This window comes from Hyperolius riggenbachi, chromosome 1 (genome assembly GCF_040937935.1).
Source record: "Hyperolius riggenbachi isolate aHypRig1 chromosome 1, aHypRig1.pri, whole genome shotgun sequence".
Classification (NCBI taxonomy): Eukaryota; Metazoa; Chordata; class Amphibia; order Anura; family Hyperoliidae; genus Hyperolius; species Hyperolius riggenbachi.
In genome coordinates, this window is record NC_090646.1 from 268,671,101 (window position 1) to 268,683,192 (window position 12,092).

Genomic DNA, 12,092 nt, shown 5'->3' on the forward strand with positions numbered 1-12,092 from the left:
ACAATGCAACATTAGCGTTACATTGTAACGTGTAGCGTTAGGGTGACGCACTGCAGTGCGTTACCTCTAAACACACACGTTACCAGATATATGGAAGAATACTTTTCATTGCCTGTATGCTCCACTATCTTTTGTTTACAGGGTTTCCACCTCATCCCTTTAAATACCAACACATCTAAGTTATACAGTTATACAGTTTGATCTGCAGCTGTGTGGTTTGGGTTTGTTTATTTACTCCAGAACCGGTTACCTGGGTGATTAGGGCCGGCCGGAGTTCGTTGCCGCTTACAGTGCACGCTTTTCATTGGATGGTGGTGCGGTGCAAATGATTTGCCCTCTAGCGGTCATGTGTATGGTCAAATGACTGCAACGTCACACAGCCACGTGTACGAGTACTGTTGGGCCTGTCGGATACCATGGGGTGTAAGGGCGCATGTAGCTCCACTGCTCTTCCCGAAAGATGCAGATTTTTGTTCCATATGGGAAAAGATTTGGAACAGAAGGCATCATACGATGTAATGTTACATACGATTGTTCGGATTCAGCAGGAGATACCGGTCTTGAACAAGAAAATTGATGATACTATGGGACATATTATGGAAATGTTACTAGAGAAGGAGTTTAAAAGATATGTGGATGCCTTGAACAACAAATTGGATGATTACAGTAAGACTTTGGAGGATGGTAAGAGAGCCAAGTTCAATCGAGATAAAACGGACTATGTCTCTGGTTATGTGTACCCTTGGCAAAAGAAGATCACTCCTTCCCAAAACAAGCCTCCACGTCATCCGAGGAAAGTTCCAGTCAAGAAATGTCCAGTGAGAGAGGCAGCTGGTGCAAGTTCCTCAGCATCTGAGTACACTGGCACATCCAGGGAAAATTCTCTGGTTCGCCCCCAAGACGGAGGAACAGGAGGGGGCCCGCAGGTACAGGCGGATGACCAAAAGGAAATCCTCCCAAGAACATTATGAATCTCAGGCCGAGGAAGCCGAACAAATTGAGACATCACTTGTGGTAAATATCACTTCCTATACTTTATTTGAACTTGAGGAACGTGTTTTGAACTTGAGGAACGTGTTTTGAACTTTGGCATGTCATTCAGCCCTACACACCTACCAGATTTCTTTGAACTTGAACAAGATCTTTATCTTTTTTTAGGTTTATCAAACTAAACTTTTTTTACTAACATACTGGTCAGTGTCTCGTTGAAAGACACAGAGCACTGATGATTTGACCTTACATCTTAGAGACTCTGGATTACGTAATACTAGCTCTTTTAAACCATCTAGCCATGCTTTAATAGATACATACATGTCTAAAGTGTCGGCTGATTTAAAGCGTGTTGAACAGAACTTTAAAAATGGTTTATTCCGAGTGTCACATAATCTTTGTAGGGATGAGAATCTAGCTTTGAAACCTATATGACAAGAACATAGTTTTATGTCCAGCAGACAAGGGTGGTGCTATAGTGGTAATGGATCGATGCCACTATGATGGTGAAATTGAGAGGCAACTGTTGGACAGAGATGTATATGAATTGTTGGATAGGGATCCATTACCAGACATACAGAGACTTATATTGAACATATTGCATGATGCCTTAATGAAGGGTTTAATTGATGATGAGCTATTTTGATTTCTGCAACAAAACAACCCCTCCACACCACATATTTACATCCTACCTAAGATTCATAAAACTCTTATACGCCCCACCAGGGTGTTCTATTGTGGCTGAGGTGGGGTCTGTTTTTTTTTCCACTTAGCGCAGTATTTAGATAAACTTTTACAACCAGTTGTGCAATCTCTATATTCCTATCTACAAATTAACACCTTTACTGACCCTTGAGGATGATGTGGCCCTGGTGACATTACATGTCGAGAGCCTCTACACTTCCATCCCACATGATGGGGGTGTGGAGGCAACAGACTGGTATTTGATGACACATACTGACTGTTCTACTGCACAGCGCAAGTTTTTGGTGCAACTTTTGAGGATTGTATTGAAACACAATTATTTTGAGTTCAATGAGTTGCTCTATGGTAAGCGCAGGGGGACGGCGATGGGATCGAATGTGGCCCCCACCTATGCAAATCTGTACATGGGTTTGTATGAGGGAACCTTTATTTACCTTAACCCTTTGTTCCACCAGCACGCTGTGTGCTGAGAGCGCTTTATTAATGATGTGTTTTGCATACGGAGGGGGCCACGTATTATGTTGGATATTTTTCTCCAACACGTCCATCGTCAGTGTCCTTGCATCAAACTTACTGCTAATTGGGATCCTGTGTGTGTTTTATTTTTTGATGTTCAGGTTTGTCGGAATGGTGTCACCTTCCATACTGATCTCTACACCAAACCTACAGACAGGAATTCTACTTGACACTATCGGAGCTTTCATCCTGATGGTGTGAAAAATAGTATTCCTCGGAGCCAGTTGAGAGGATTGTGAGCGAGTCTGGGACTTGCGATTTGCGTAAAAACGAACTTACACGTATATTTTGTGCTAGAGCATATCCGACGGAGGTATTGGATAACACTGTACCATTTAGGAGAAGTCGGGGTACGAATTTCCCTCATATTCCTTTTGTTTCCACTTTCAGCACCTGTAGGGATGAAGTGGCGAGGATTTTAAAACGATATTGGCATATTTTGCGTGACGGTCTCCCTAGGGTGCCTGGATTCAGGTACCCTGCTATAATGTCTTTTTGTCATGCACAGACAGAGATAAATTACGTACTAAATCGCTATCTATGGTCCAGGCTCCTATAATCTAGCGGGGACCCGTCGGCCATGTGATCGGCGTAGTGGCGGGCTGGCGGCGGCATTTACCTTGTTTGCAGGAGTCCCATGCGCGATCAGCGCAGCCCAGGGACTCCTGCATGTCTCTCTCGGCTCTCCCCCAGCTCTTCCCCATGATCAGCGGCGGTTTTCCAGGCCGCCGGGAGCCCCATATCCCCAGGATCATCTTGGGGACCCGGCGGCCAATTAGGGCTGAGCGGCGGTGCGGCGTGACGTCATGGGGATGGGGCGGGAAATTTGAATTTGAAAAAGAATTTTGATTGGCCCCAAAGTGCATTGTATTGGATACACATGTATGAATTACATGTGTATCCAATACACTGTTGCCACTTGCTTCCCTGCTGTGCTGTGAGCTGCTGTCATCTTTGTGCTCTGATTTTGGATTTCTGTGTGCCGACCTCTGCGTGGATTCTTCTGACTACCCTCTTTGCCTGCTGATTTTGCCCGATTTGGATTTCCGTGTACCGACCTCTGTCTGGACTTTGACCTACGTTTGCCTGCTGATTCTGACAGATATTGGATTTCCGTGTACCGACCTCTGCCTGGACTTTGACCTACGCACTTCCCCAGCCACCCGCGATGGCGTCATCTTCAAGGCATCTCACAGCGGAAGCGCTGATGCAATCTGAGGACAGCGATCCGGATATGCCGTCGCTGGAGTACTCCAGTGACAGTGATGCACCTGGCAACCTGTCGTCCGACAGTGAGAGTGACAGCGACTCCATCCCCAGCGACACGGAGGTCAGTGACGCACGAGTTTGGTGCCCAGTCAACACCACTCGGGCCCCAGAACCGCCACCCCCCCCCCCCCGGTTTTCCTTTTACTGGGGAACCCAGCCTGAAGGTTGCTTGTGAACACTGCCCCCTGGCCTACCTGCAGCTGCTCTTCAGTGACGCTGTCATTGAAAAAATCGTGGTGGAGACGAACCGCTACGCCGCTCAAGAAATTGCTGCTTCACGAAGGTCCTTTTCCAGGACCAGGATGTGGGAGCCAATTACCAAGGAGGATTTGTGGCGGTTCCTTGGACTGATTATTCTGCAGGGGTTGGTGGGGAAGCCCCTGCAGAAATGGTACTGGTCGACCAACAAGGTCATCGCCACCCCCTTCTTTGGCACGGTCATGTCAGAGTACCGCTTTGAACTCATTATGAAATTTCTACATTTCGCAGACAACACTGCCTTCGATGAGTCCACCCACCCTGTGCCAAAGCTGAAAAAGATATGGGAGGTTCATCAGCTGGTCATGGAAAACTTCCGCAACACTTATGTACCCAAGAGGGACATCTGTGTTGATGAAAGCCTGATGGCCTTCAAGGGCAGACTGTACTGGATTCAATATGTCGCATCCAAGAGGGCCCTGTTTGGAGTAAAGTCCTACACTTTATGCGAGTCTGCCACTGGAAAGGGACACAGTTCATCCCTGCATTCAGCAATTACGAGCTGGAGACTTAATCCGTGCTGTCCTTGGTGGAGCCACTTTTGAATAAGGCAAAAAAAATCCAGGTAATCCGCACACTGTATGAACCAAGTTTAATGTTTTAATTCAAGTTGAGTGACACATGCCATTCCATAAACCAACGATTCGTTTCGGGGCCCCGTGGGGTCCCGTTTGTCAAGGTAACAGAACACAGAATGGTGACAATGTGAAGAACAGACAAACCTACTTATAAGCAATCTCTCTAATCGTAAACCCCTCCCCTGGCTCATTCAAAGTTGCCGCTACAATACATCATTAGCATATGTACACAAAAGCAGAAACACTTGTACAATCAACATCAGCTTAACACAAAGGGGATCAAAACATGCCCCTGCCATCCCAGTGACCAAGTTACCTGCCTTTGAGTCCCCAATGTAATCCACCGGCCCGTCATGCAACAATGGGTCTCCAGCTCGTTCGCTGTCACGACCGTTAGGGCGGAATCCCGCCTCTCGCGCTGGAGGGAGTTACCCCCGCTGGTGAACCGGACTGGCCTCTGCCGGCATCACTCATGATGCCGGCTAATGATGTATTGTAGCGGCAACTTTGAATGAGCCAGGGGAGGAGTTTATGATTAGAGAGATTGCTTATAAGTAGGTTTGTCTGTTCTTCACATTGTCACCATTCTGTGTTCTGTTAACTTGACAAAGGGGACCCCACGGGGCCCCGAAACGAATCGTTGGTTTATGGAATGGCATGTGTCACTCAACTTGAATGAAAACATTGAACTTGGTTCATACAGAGTGTGCTGATTACCTGGATTTTTTTTGCATGATAACTTAATCCAGCACCTCCATGGTGGTGTGCAATTCCTCAGCGGACTTGAAGTTTTGAATAAGGGGTACTGTTTGATGACGGACAATTTTTATAGTTCACCTGAACTGTTTGAGTTTCTCATCAGGAACAAAACCGACGCCTACGGCACCGTTCGTCCTAATCGGTGAGAAATGCCTACTGCCTTCGCCAAGCAAAAGCAGAAATCTGGGGACATTGTGGCTTGGCAGAAGGGAAAAATGTTGGCACTCCGCTGGCATGACAAGAGGGACGTGTGTGTGCGCTCAGCACTGTCCACAATGCATCGTCTGTCACCACCAGAACGCGAGGAGGGAAAGTCCTGGACAAGCCGCAAGTCATCCTGGACTACAACCATACAATGGGTGGGGTGGACCGAGCTGACCAGGCGATGACATACTACCCCGCAGTGCAGAAACAGCAAAAAAAAATTTTTATAAAAATGTTTTTCGTCATCTGCTGGAACAGGCATTGTGGAATGCATTCATCTTGCATAAGCAATGCAGTGAAATGCCAGCATCACTTGCTGACTTCATATGGAAACTTTGTGAAACCATATGCCTGAAGTACCCAACTTCATCATCAGATGTGCGAGTTGGGCGCCATGCATCATATGTGGTAAATCCTGAGCGCCTCACTGGTCGCCACTTTTCTGAATACATCCCACCCACTCCAAAAAAAGTGACACCAACAAGAATGTGTGTTTGCTGCAGCAAGACGGATAGCAAGGGTAAGAAAGTCCGCAAAGAAACCTGTTTTTACTGCCCGGACTGTGATGTCGGCCTGTGTCCCATTCCATGTTTTAAGATTTACCACACACGGGAGGTGTACTAGGGATATACTGTACTAATTATTGTATATACTGTACTGATTATTGTGTATATATAATCTGCTGCTTATTTGTACAGTTTTGCTATTTCAGTTTATTGATAAATTTATTTTTTTCAGCAAATTTGTGTTCCAGTCTTATTTATATGTAAAATGTCTACCATGCTTTTATTCTGACATATTTTAGTGAGTTATAACTTTTGAATCGGAGGCCCTAAAATTCTTAAAAACAATGTACCGCTTTTGACTCCTAATTCCAGACAGAAATGAAGCACCAGGAGGGTTAAAATACTCTTGTAGCTTTATCTATGTTAGCATGACAACACAGAACCTGAAGACACGTATATCTGCGCACAAATCAGCCATCAGAAATTCTACTGTGGGGCAGTCTGTAGCAGAGCATTTTGCAAAATGTAAACACAAGGTTTCCCAACTGAGTCATGGCTATTGATGGTGTGCCACCTAAATGGAGGGGGGGGGGGGGGGGGGGGGTGACAGGAGAAACTTTTGAGAAGGGAAGCAGGATGGATCAAAAGGCTGGATGCTATGGGGAGGGCTTGGCTCAATAGGGAATTCGATTTAGGATTTTGTATATAAATGTATGTTAATATTCAGGTGCTTGATCTTTCTGTAATTTAAATTGTATTGAGCTCATCTGTGCTTTGTTAATGCTATGCTTTTATTCTCCGTTTTGTTGCAGATCATCATGGCGGGCTTATATTTTTTTTTTTGCGGAATGTCATCCTTTAATCCAGCAAGCACAGGGGATATGTGAGTGGATATGTGAGTTGATCTGCAGCTGTATAGAGATATATATATATATATATATATATATATATATATATATATATATATATATATATATATATATATATATATATATATATATATATATATATATATAGATAGATAGATAGATAGATAGATAGATATAGATAGATAGATAGATAGATAGATAGATAGATAGAGAGATCAATTTAATATACATGTATACATGTATCTAATGAGTGTGATATTGAAGTGTCTTTAGAACAATCAGCCACACATCTGTGCAGGAAAGACTGGCTGTATGAAACCCAGAATAGTCAAATTCTCTCTGGGCAAATCCCCTGAGTGTCCCTCCCTGGGTAGGCACCTGTTTGGTCATAAATAACATATATTCCCCGTGATCATTGAACTGTGTTATTTCTTGTAAATCACATGACTTTCTGTAATTATGGTGATATACTGCGCATGAGCAAACCCTGTATTCAGTAGCATATAAGGAAGGTATTGAAATCATAAAATCAGCATAATGTGTGCTCACATCTCGTGTGTTTGTGTATTCTGCTAACCATTTTATGTCCTGGCGCCAGGAACCTAAGTAGTCTGAAACATCTGATATCTGACTAGGCCGTGGCCTGACTTTAATAGTAACCACTCCGGGCCGCCCGGAGTTTGTTGCCGCTTACAGTACATGCCCCCTTTGCCTATTGGTTGGAGCCGGCTCAATTTTCATTGGATGGTGATGTGGCACAAATGATTGGCCCTCTAGCAGTGATGTGTATAGTCACATGACCGCGACATCACACAGGCACGTGTATGTGTTGCCATGATAGCGGCGCTGGGACTGATGCACTCGTACACTGTTTTTTGTTCTCGCTGACTGGTGGTTGACATCTGCTTATGGATTGGTTAGCCAGCTTTTGAAACAGTTCATACTGATTGGTGTGCTTTATATAGACACAGTCTCCCATCAGGTCCGTTTTATATCTCCACCATGATTAGTCTCCTATGCTAACTATGGGTGTGGTTTTTAGTATAAATGGGATTTGATTGTGCACTTCTGTTCATATTGACTGTTTGGCAACTTGAGAAAGGCCTATGGGGCTGAAGCAGCAGGCTGTTCTTGTCATAATTATGCGTATGCTGCAATAAAAAAAAAAAGTAACTAAGCTTTAAATACATGCTGTGTGGTGCCAGTCCTTTGGAGGATTACAATCTTAAATCAAGGATGATGATTGAAATGCAAATAATTTAAAAGATTGATAAATGTTAATACATGCACCTTAAAAATTTAAAAATATTTACATTTGTACTTGTTTAAGATGCATAAATTTACATTCACAAGTTACTTAATTATGTTTCAAATTAAAATTATCTGAATATAAATGTATTGTTTAAAACAGTCACAGGAACACTCACATGGTTATAAAATCATTCCGTAAGGATTGAAATATATTAGCAGATGCTTGATTAATATAATTAGTAAGCCAATATATGTTTATTTGTAAAACCTTAAAGGGACTCCGAGCAGTGCAGAAACTATGGAAAGATGCATACCATTTTGAAGCTCCTCTTTCCAACGATATATAAACCGCCGCCCTACGCCTTTTAGTTTGATATTTTCACCATCGAAATCGCGGCCGCCGCAATTTCGATCGCGAAAATATCGAAAACTAAAAGGCGTAGGGCGGCGGTTTATATATCGTTGGAAAGGGGAGAAAGAGAGCTTCAAAATGGTATGCATCTTTCCATAGTTTCTGCACTGCTCGGAGTCCCTTTAACCATGAGTGTCAGGAACCAGCCCCACGGCATGCCTGCAGGAACGGTTCCCAACTGGGGGTTGGATTAGATCGTGAGGGGAAGCAGCCTTATTCAAGCTAACCCAAGGCTGTCATCACCCCTCAAAACACTTCTCACTGCCACCACTAGCTGCTGCTAGACATTTCAACAATTCCCACTCTGCTGTCGAGTGGCCGGCACTCAGTCCAGCGTTTTCGTATTTGGGTCAGCTTTGCGCTTTAGGCCAGAATATGAGACCGCCACACACACACACACACACACACACTGTAATCACACAGTAGCAAGGCACAATCAGGCACTGAACTTGTAACGCAAGTTATACTGCAGTCTCTCTCTAGGCTATGAGTTTTTGCTAGTACATCAGAAGTCAAACTTATTAAATAAATATTTAATATTCCACAAAAAGTGGAACAGTGCAGAAATATATAAAAAGATTTACAAAAACAAAAGTAAAAATTAGAAACACACACAAGACAGTTTGCAAAAATAAAAACGGGAACCAAACGCTACCAGTACGAGGTCTAACTTGGTTGTGGGAGGACACAAATTTCTGATTCGATCAGGATCATCTCTAGCTATGTGCTACCTCCAGGAGAAGATGAGTTGTGAATGTCTTTTGCTGACTTATATAGTAAGCAGCGTATCCCCAGGGTACATGTCTAGATATAAGTTAATTTCCTCAAAAGGTGCACAGAGCGCTTGTCATATCCTTGCTGGCTGTGATATGCAAACTTCAGGGGTTTCCTGTCCCACTTTTGAACTTTGCAGACTTAAGTCGGTCTGACTGTATATTGGCTGTTCACATGTATAGACTTCAAAGCACTTCAAGCCCAACTGGATGGGTAATTGTCTAATTAAGAGTTTCCTTGCTAGAGGCTAGGTAGATATTTCCTAATTAAAATGTCCAGGTTTCTTTGGCTATTCAACCTAACTGGTCTATTCAAGGCAGACAATGGTAGTTTCTTGCTGGACACTGAATGCAAATGTAATTTACATTGACATACAGAAACTCAAAATAGCAGCTTCCTTCAGCCAGGTGATAATTATACCCCAATGCCAGCTGGCTTCTTAGAGACATACACGTGACATAATACACAGCGGACAGAAAATGTGAAAATATGGCTTCTGTATTATCCCACTATCACAAATGGCTGCTGTTATGACAATGACATTTTCCAAAGCGTGCATTTTTGAAATTATAGAATGTATACATGAACGTGACTATTGAATGGACAGGATTTTTTACTTTTTGATCTTGGGGGTGTGCCTACAGCATTTGCATATTGTTGGCCTGTAGATTTGCACTGCATTGATTGGAGCATTTTTTGTTAAATCATTTAAAAATTATAAATTCTATGCTGGAATGTTGTAGAAATTGCTATGCTTTGTGTGTTAATACATTTTTTTTATAAATACATATGTCAGAAGTATTTTTAGTCTTTAGAACATTGGTTGCAAATCTATAATTGTATGATCATTTTAAAATATATTTACAGCGCTAACTTTGATACATTTTTGCTGATGTCCAGGGTCTGGTGACATTGTAGATGGTGAATGTTGCATTTTTAAATTTGCAATAAACGCATAACTTCACTATGGCCCTATTTCATCGTATTCCATTTCTGTATGTTGCACAGATCTTAGTGTGACAGGTTTTGAGATTACCAGAATGCATGTTACTGTGAGTGTGGTATTATTATTGAATTTGTTAGATATACTGTATATGCACATTGTATTTTTTTTTTTTTTTTTGTAGCCGTGCAACAGGTGGAGGCCCCACAGAATCCTGTGAGCTTCATGAATGGGAGGAAATTCTCCGGCCATACTTGACCACACAAACTATTCATGGACTTCAAGGGGCATATGATGCTGATGCCCTAAGATCACCAGTTTATGAATCAGGTAAATATTGTTGTTTCTCTACCACAAATCTATTGTGACTAAATGTGTAGGGTGCCTGTAACAACACGTCAAGTGATAATACTAAATAAAATGATTTCATTAATAATCAAAAAAGATTTTAATTACGTCCCTAATACAAAGTATGGTGACAATATAGTATTTGGAAATAAAAGGTGTATTTTTTCTTTGGTGTTTTTTTTTTCCACTATTTTCACGTGCAGTGATGAACAAGGAATATTCTACTGCACCAGTTGATAAGTTGAAATAGGAAAATCTTTATTCTTCAATCCAACATCATAGCATACAGATAAAAGCTCACGCGTATCGGAGCATAGATGGCTCCTTAATCATAGCTTGCAAATACATGTATTGCACAGATTATATACTGTAGGTAGTTGAACACACCCATGAGTGTCACCCTAGATCTTAAAGAGATATACACACATTAAAATAGTGTGAACCACAATATAATACATACGAAAGTGAAACATCAAATATAGCTGTAAAAACACATAGAAAACTACACTAAATATAAAATGTATTCAATCTCATCCAGATAATAGAAATTATTGTAAACATGTATCGCCTATTGACAGAGGATGTATATATATATATATATATATATATATATATATATATATATATATATATATATATATATATATATATATATATATTACAAATACAATTACTTTTTCATCAACTTTCAGGTAATTTTTCAATTGTAAAATGCTTAAGGTCGCCTTCACGGTGGGATGTTGCGGTTTAATGCGACGTTAAAGTCACAACGTGTCTGCAAGCAGTGAGTTACCACAGCGCAACATTTTTAACGCGACTTTAACGTCGCACTATGAATGGATCATAGGATTACCATTGCAGTGCAGTAAGCTGCAATATGAGACTTTATAATGGAGCTCCGCAACGTGGCACTGTGAATGCAACCTAAGTTAGATTAACCACTTCATGACAACACGACGTATATATACGTCATGTGTAGTTGTGGAGGGTGTGCCACCAGTTTGTTACTAAATGTGGCATATGTGGTATCATTTTAACCGTAATGAGTTGTAGAATACATTTTGGAGTGTCTTAAAGTTTGGATCCCCGTCATATAAAAAAAAAAAAATAGGTAGGAACAAACTTAATCAAAACATAAAAAGTAAATTTCAAAATTATGATCACACTTGGGAAAGTTGTAGAAAAACTACAAGAGACATATGTGGTAACATTTTAACCGTGATAGATATAAGGATTGCTGGAAGCTGGATCCTGGTCGTTTTTTGGTTCCTTTACCACTGAATGCGAGACATACAACCTTATAATGTGGGTTGTCAGCAGCTGGTAAGCTCCCTTTCCTCCTTTGTGTTATGGTCTACCACTTGGATATTAGAGCCGGATGACCACTTGGGTGAAATACAACCGATTGTGAAACAGTGGATTCACTTATGATCTGCGCTGACTTTTTAATAATTATTGTACTTTCTCGCTTTCTGGTGGCTTAAAAGCCATTATATTACTGAAGTGTTAAAATTTCACCTAGGAGAATAAGTGGATTGCATATAGCCCATAAGCATTTAACAATTTCACCTGAGTTTTCTCCTAGGTGAAATGTTGCATTTGGACTACATTTTCTCCTAGGAGATAATTTTTCCTCTTTGGTTTAAAATAACTTTTCAGCACTCTGCAATTGAAAAAATACCAGAAGATAGGTGAAAAACCTATCATTAT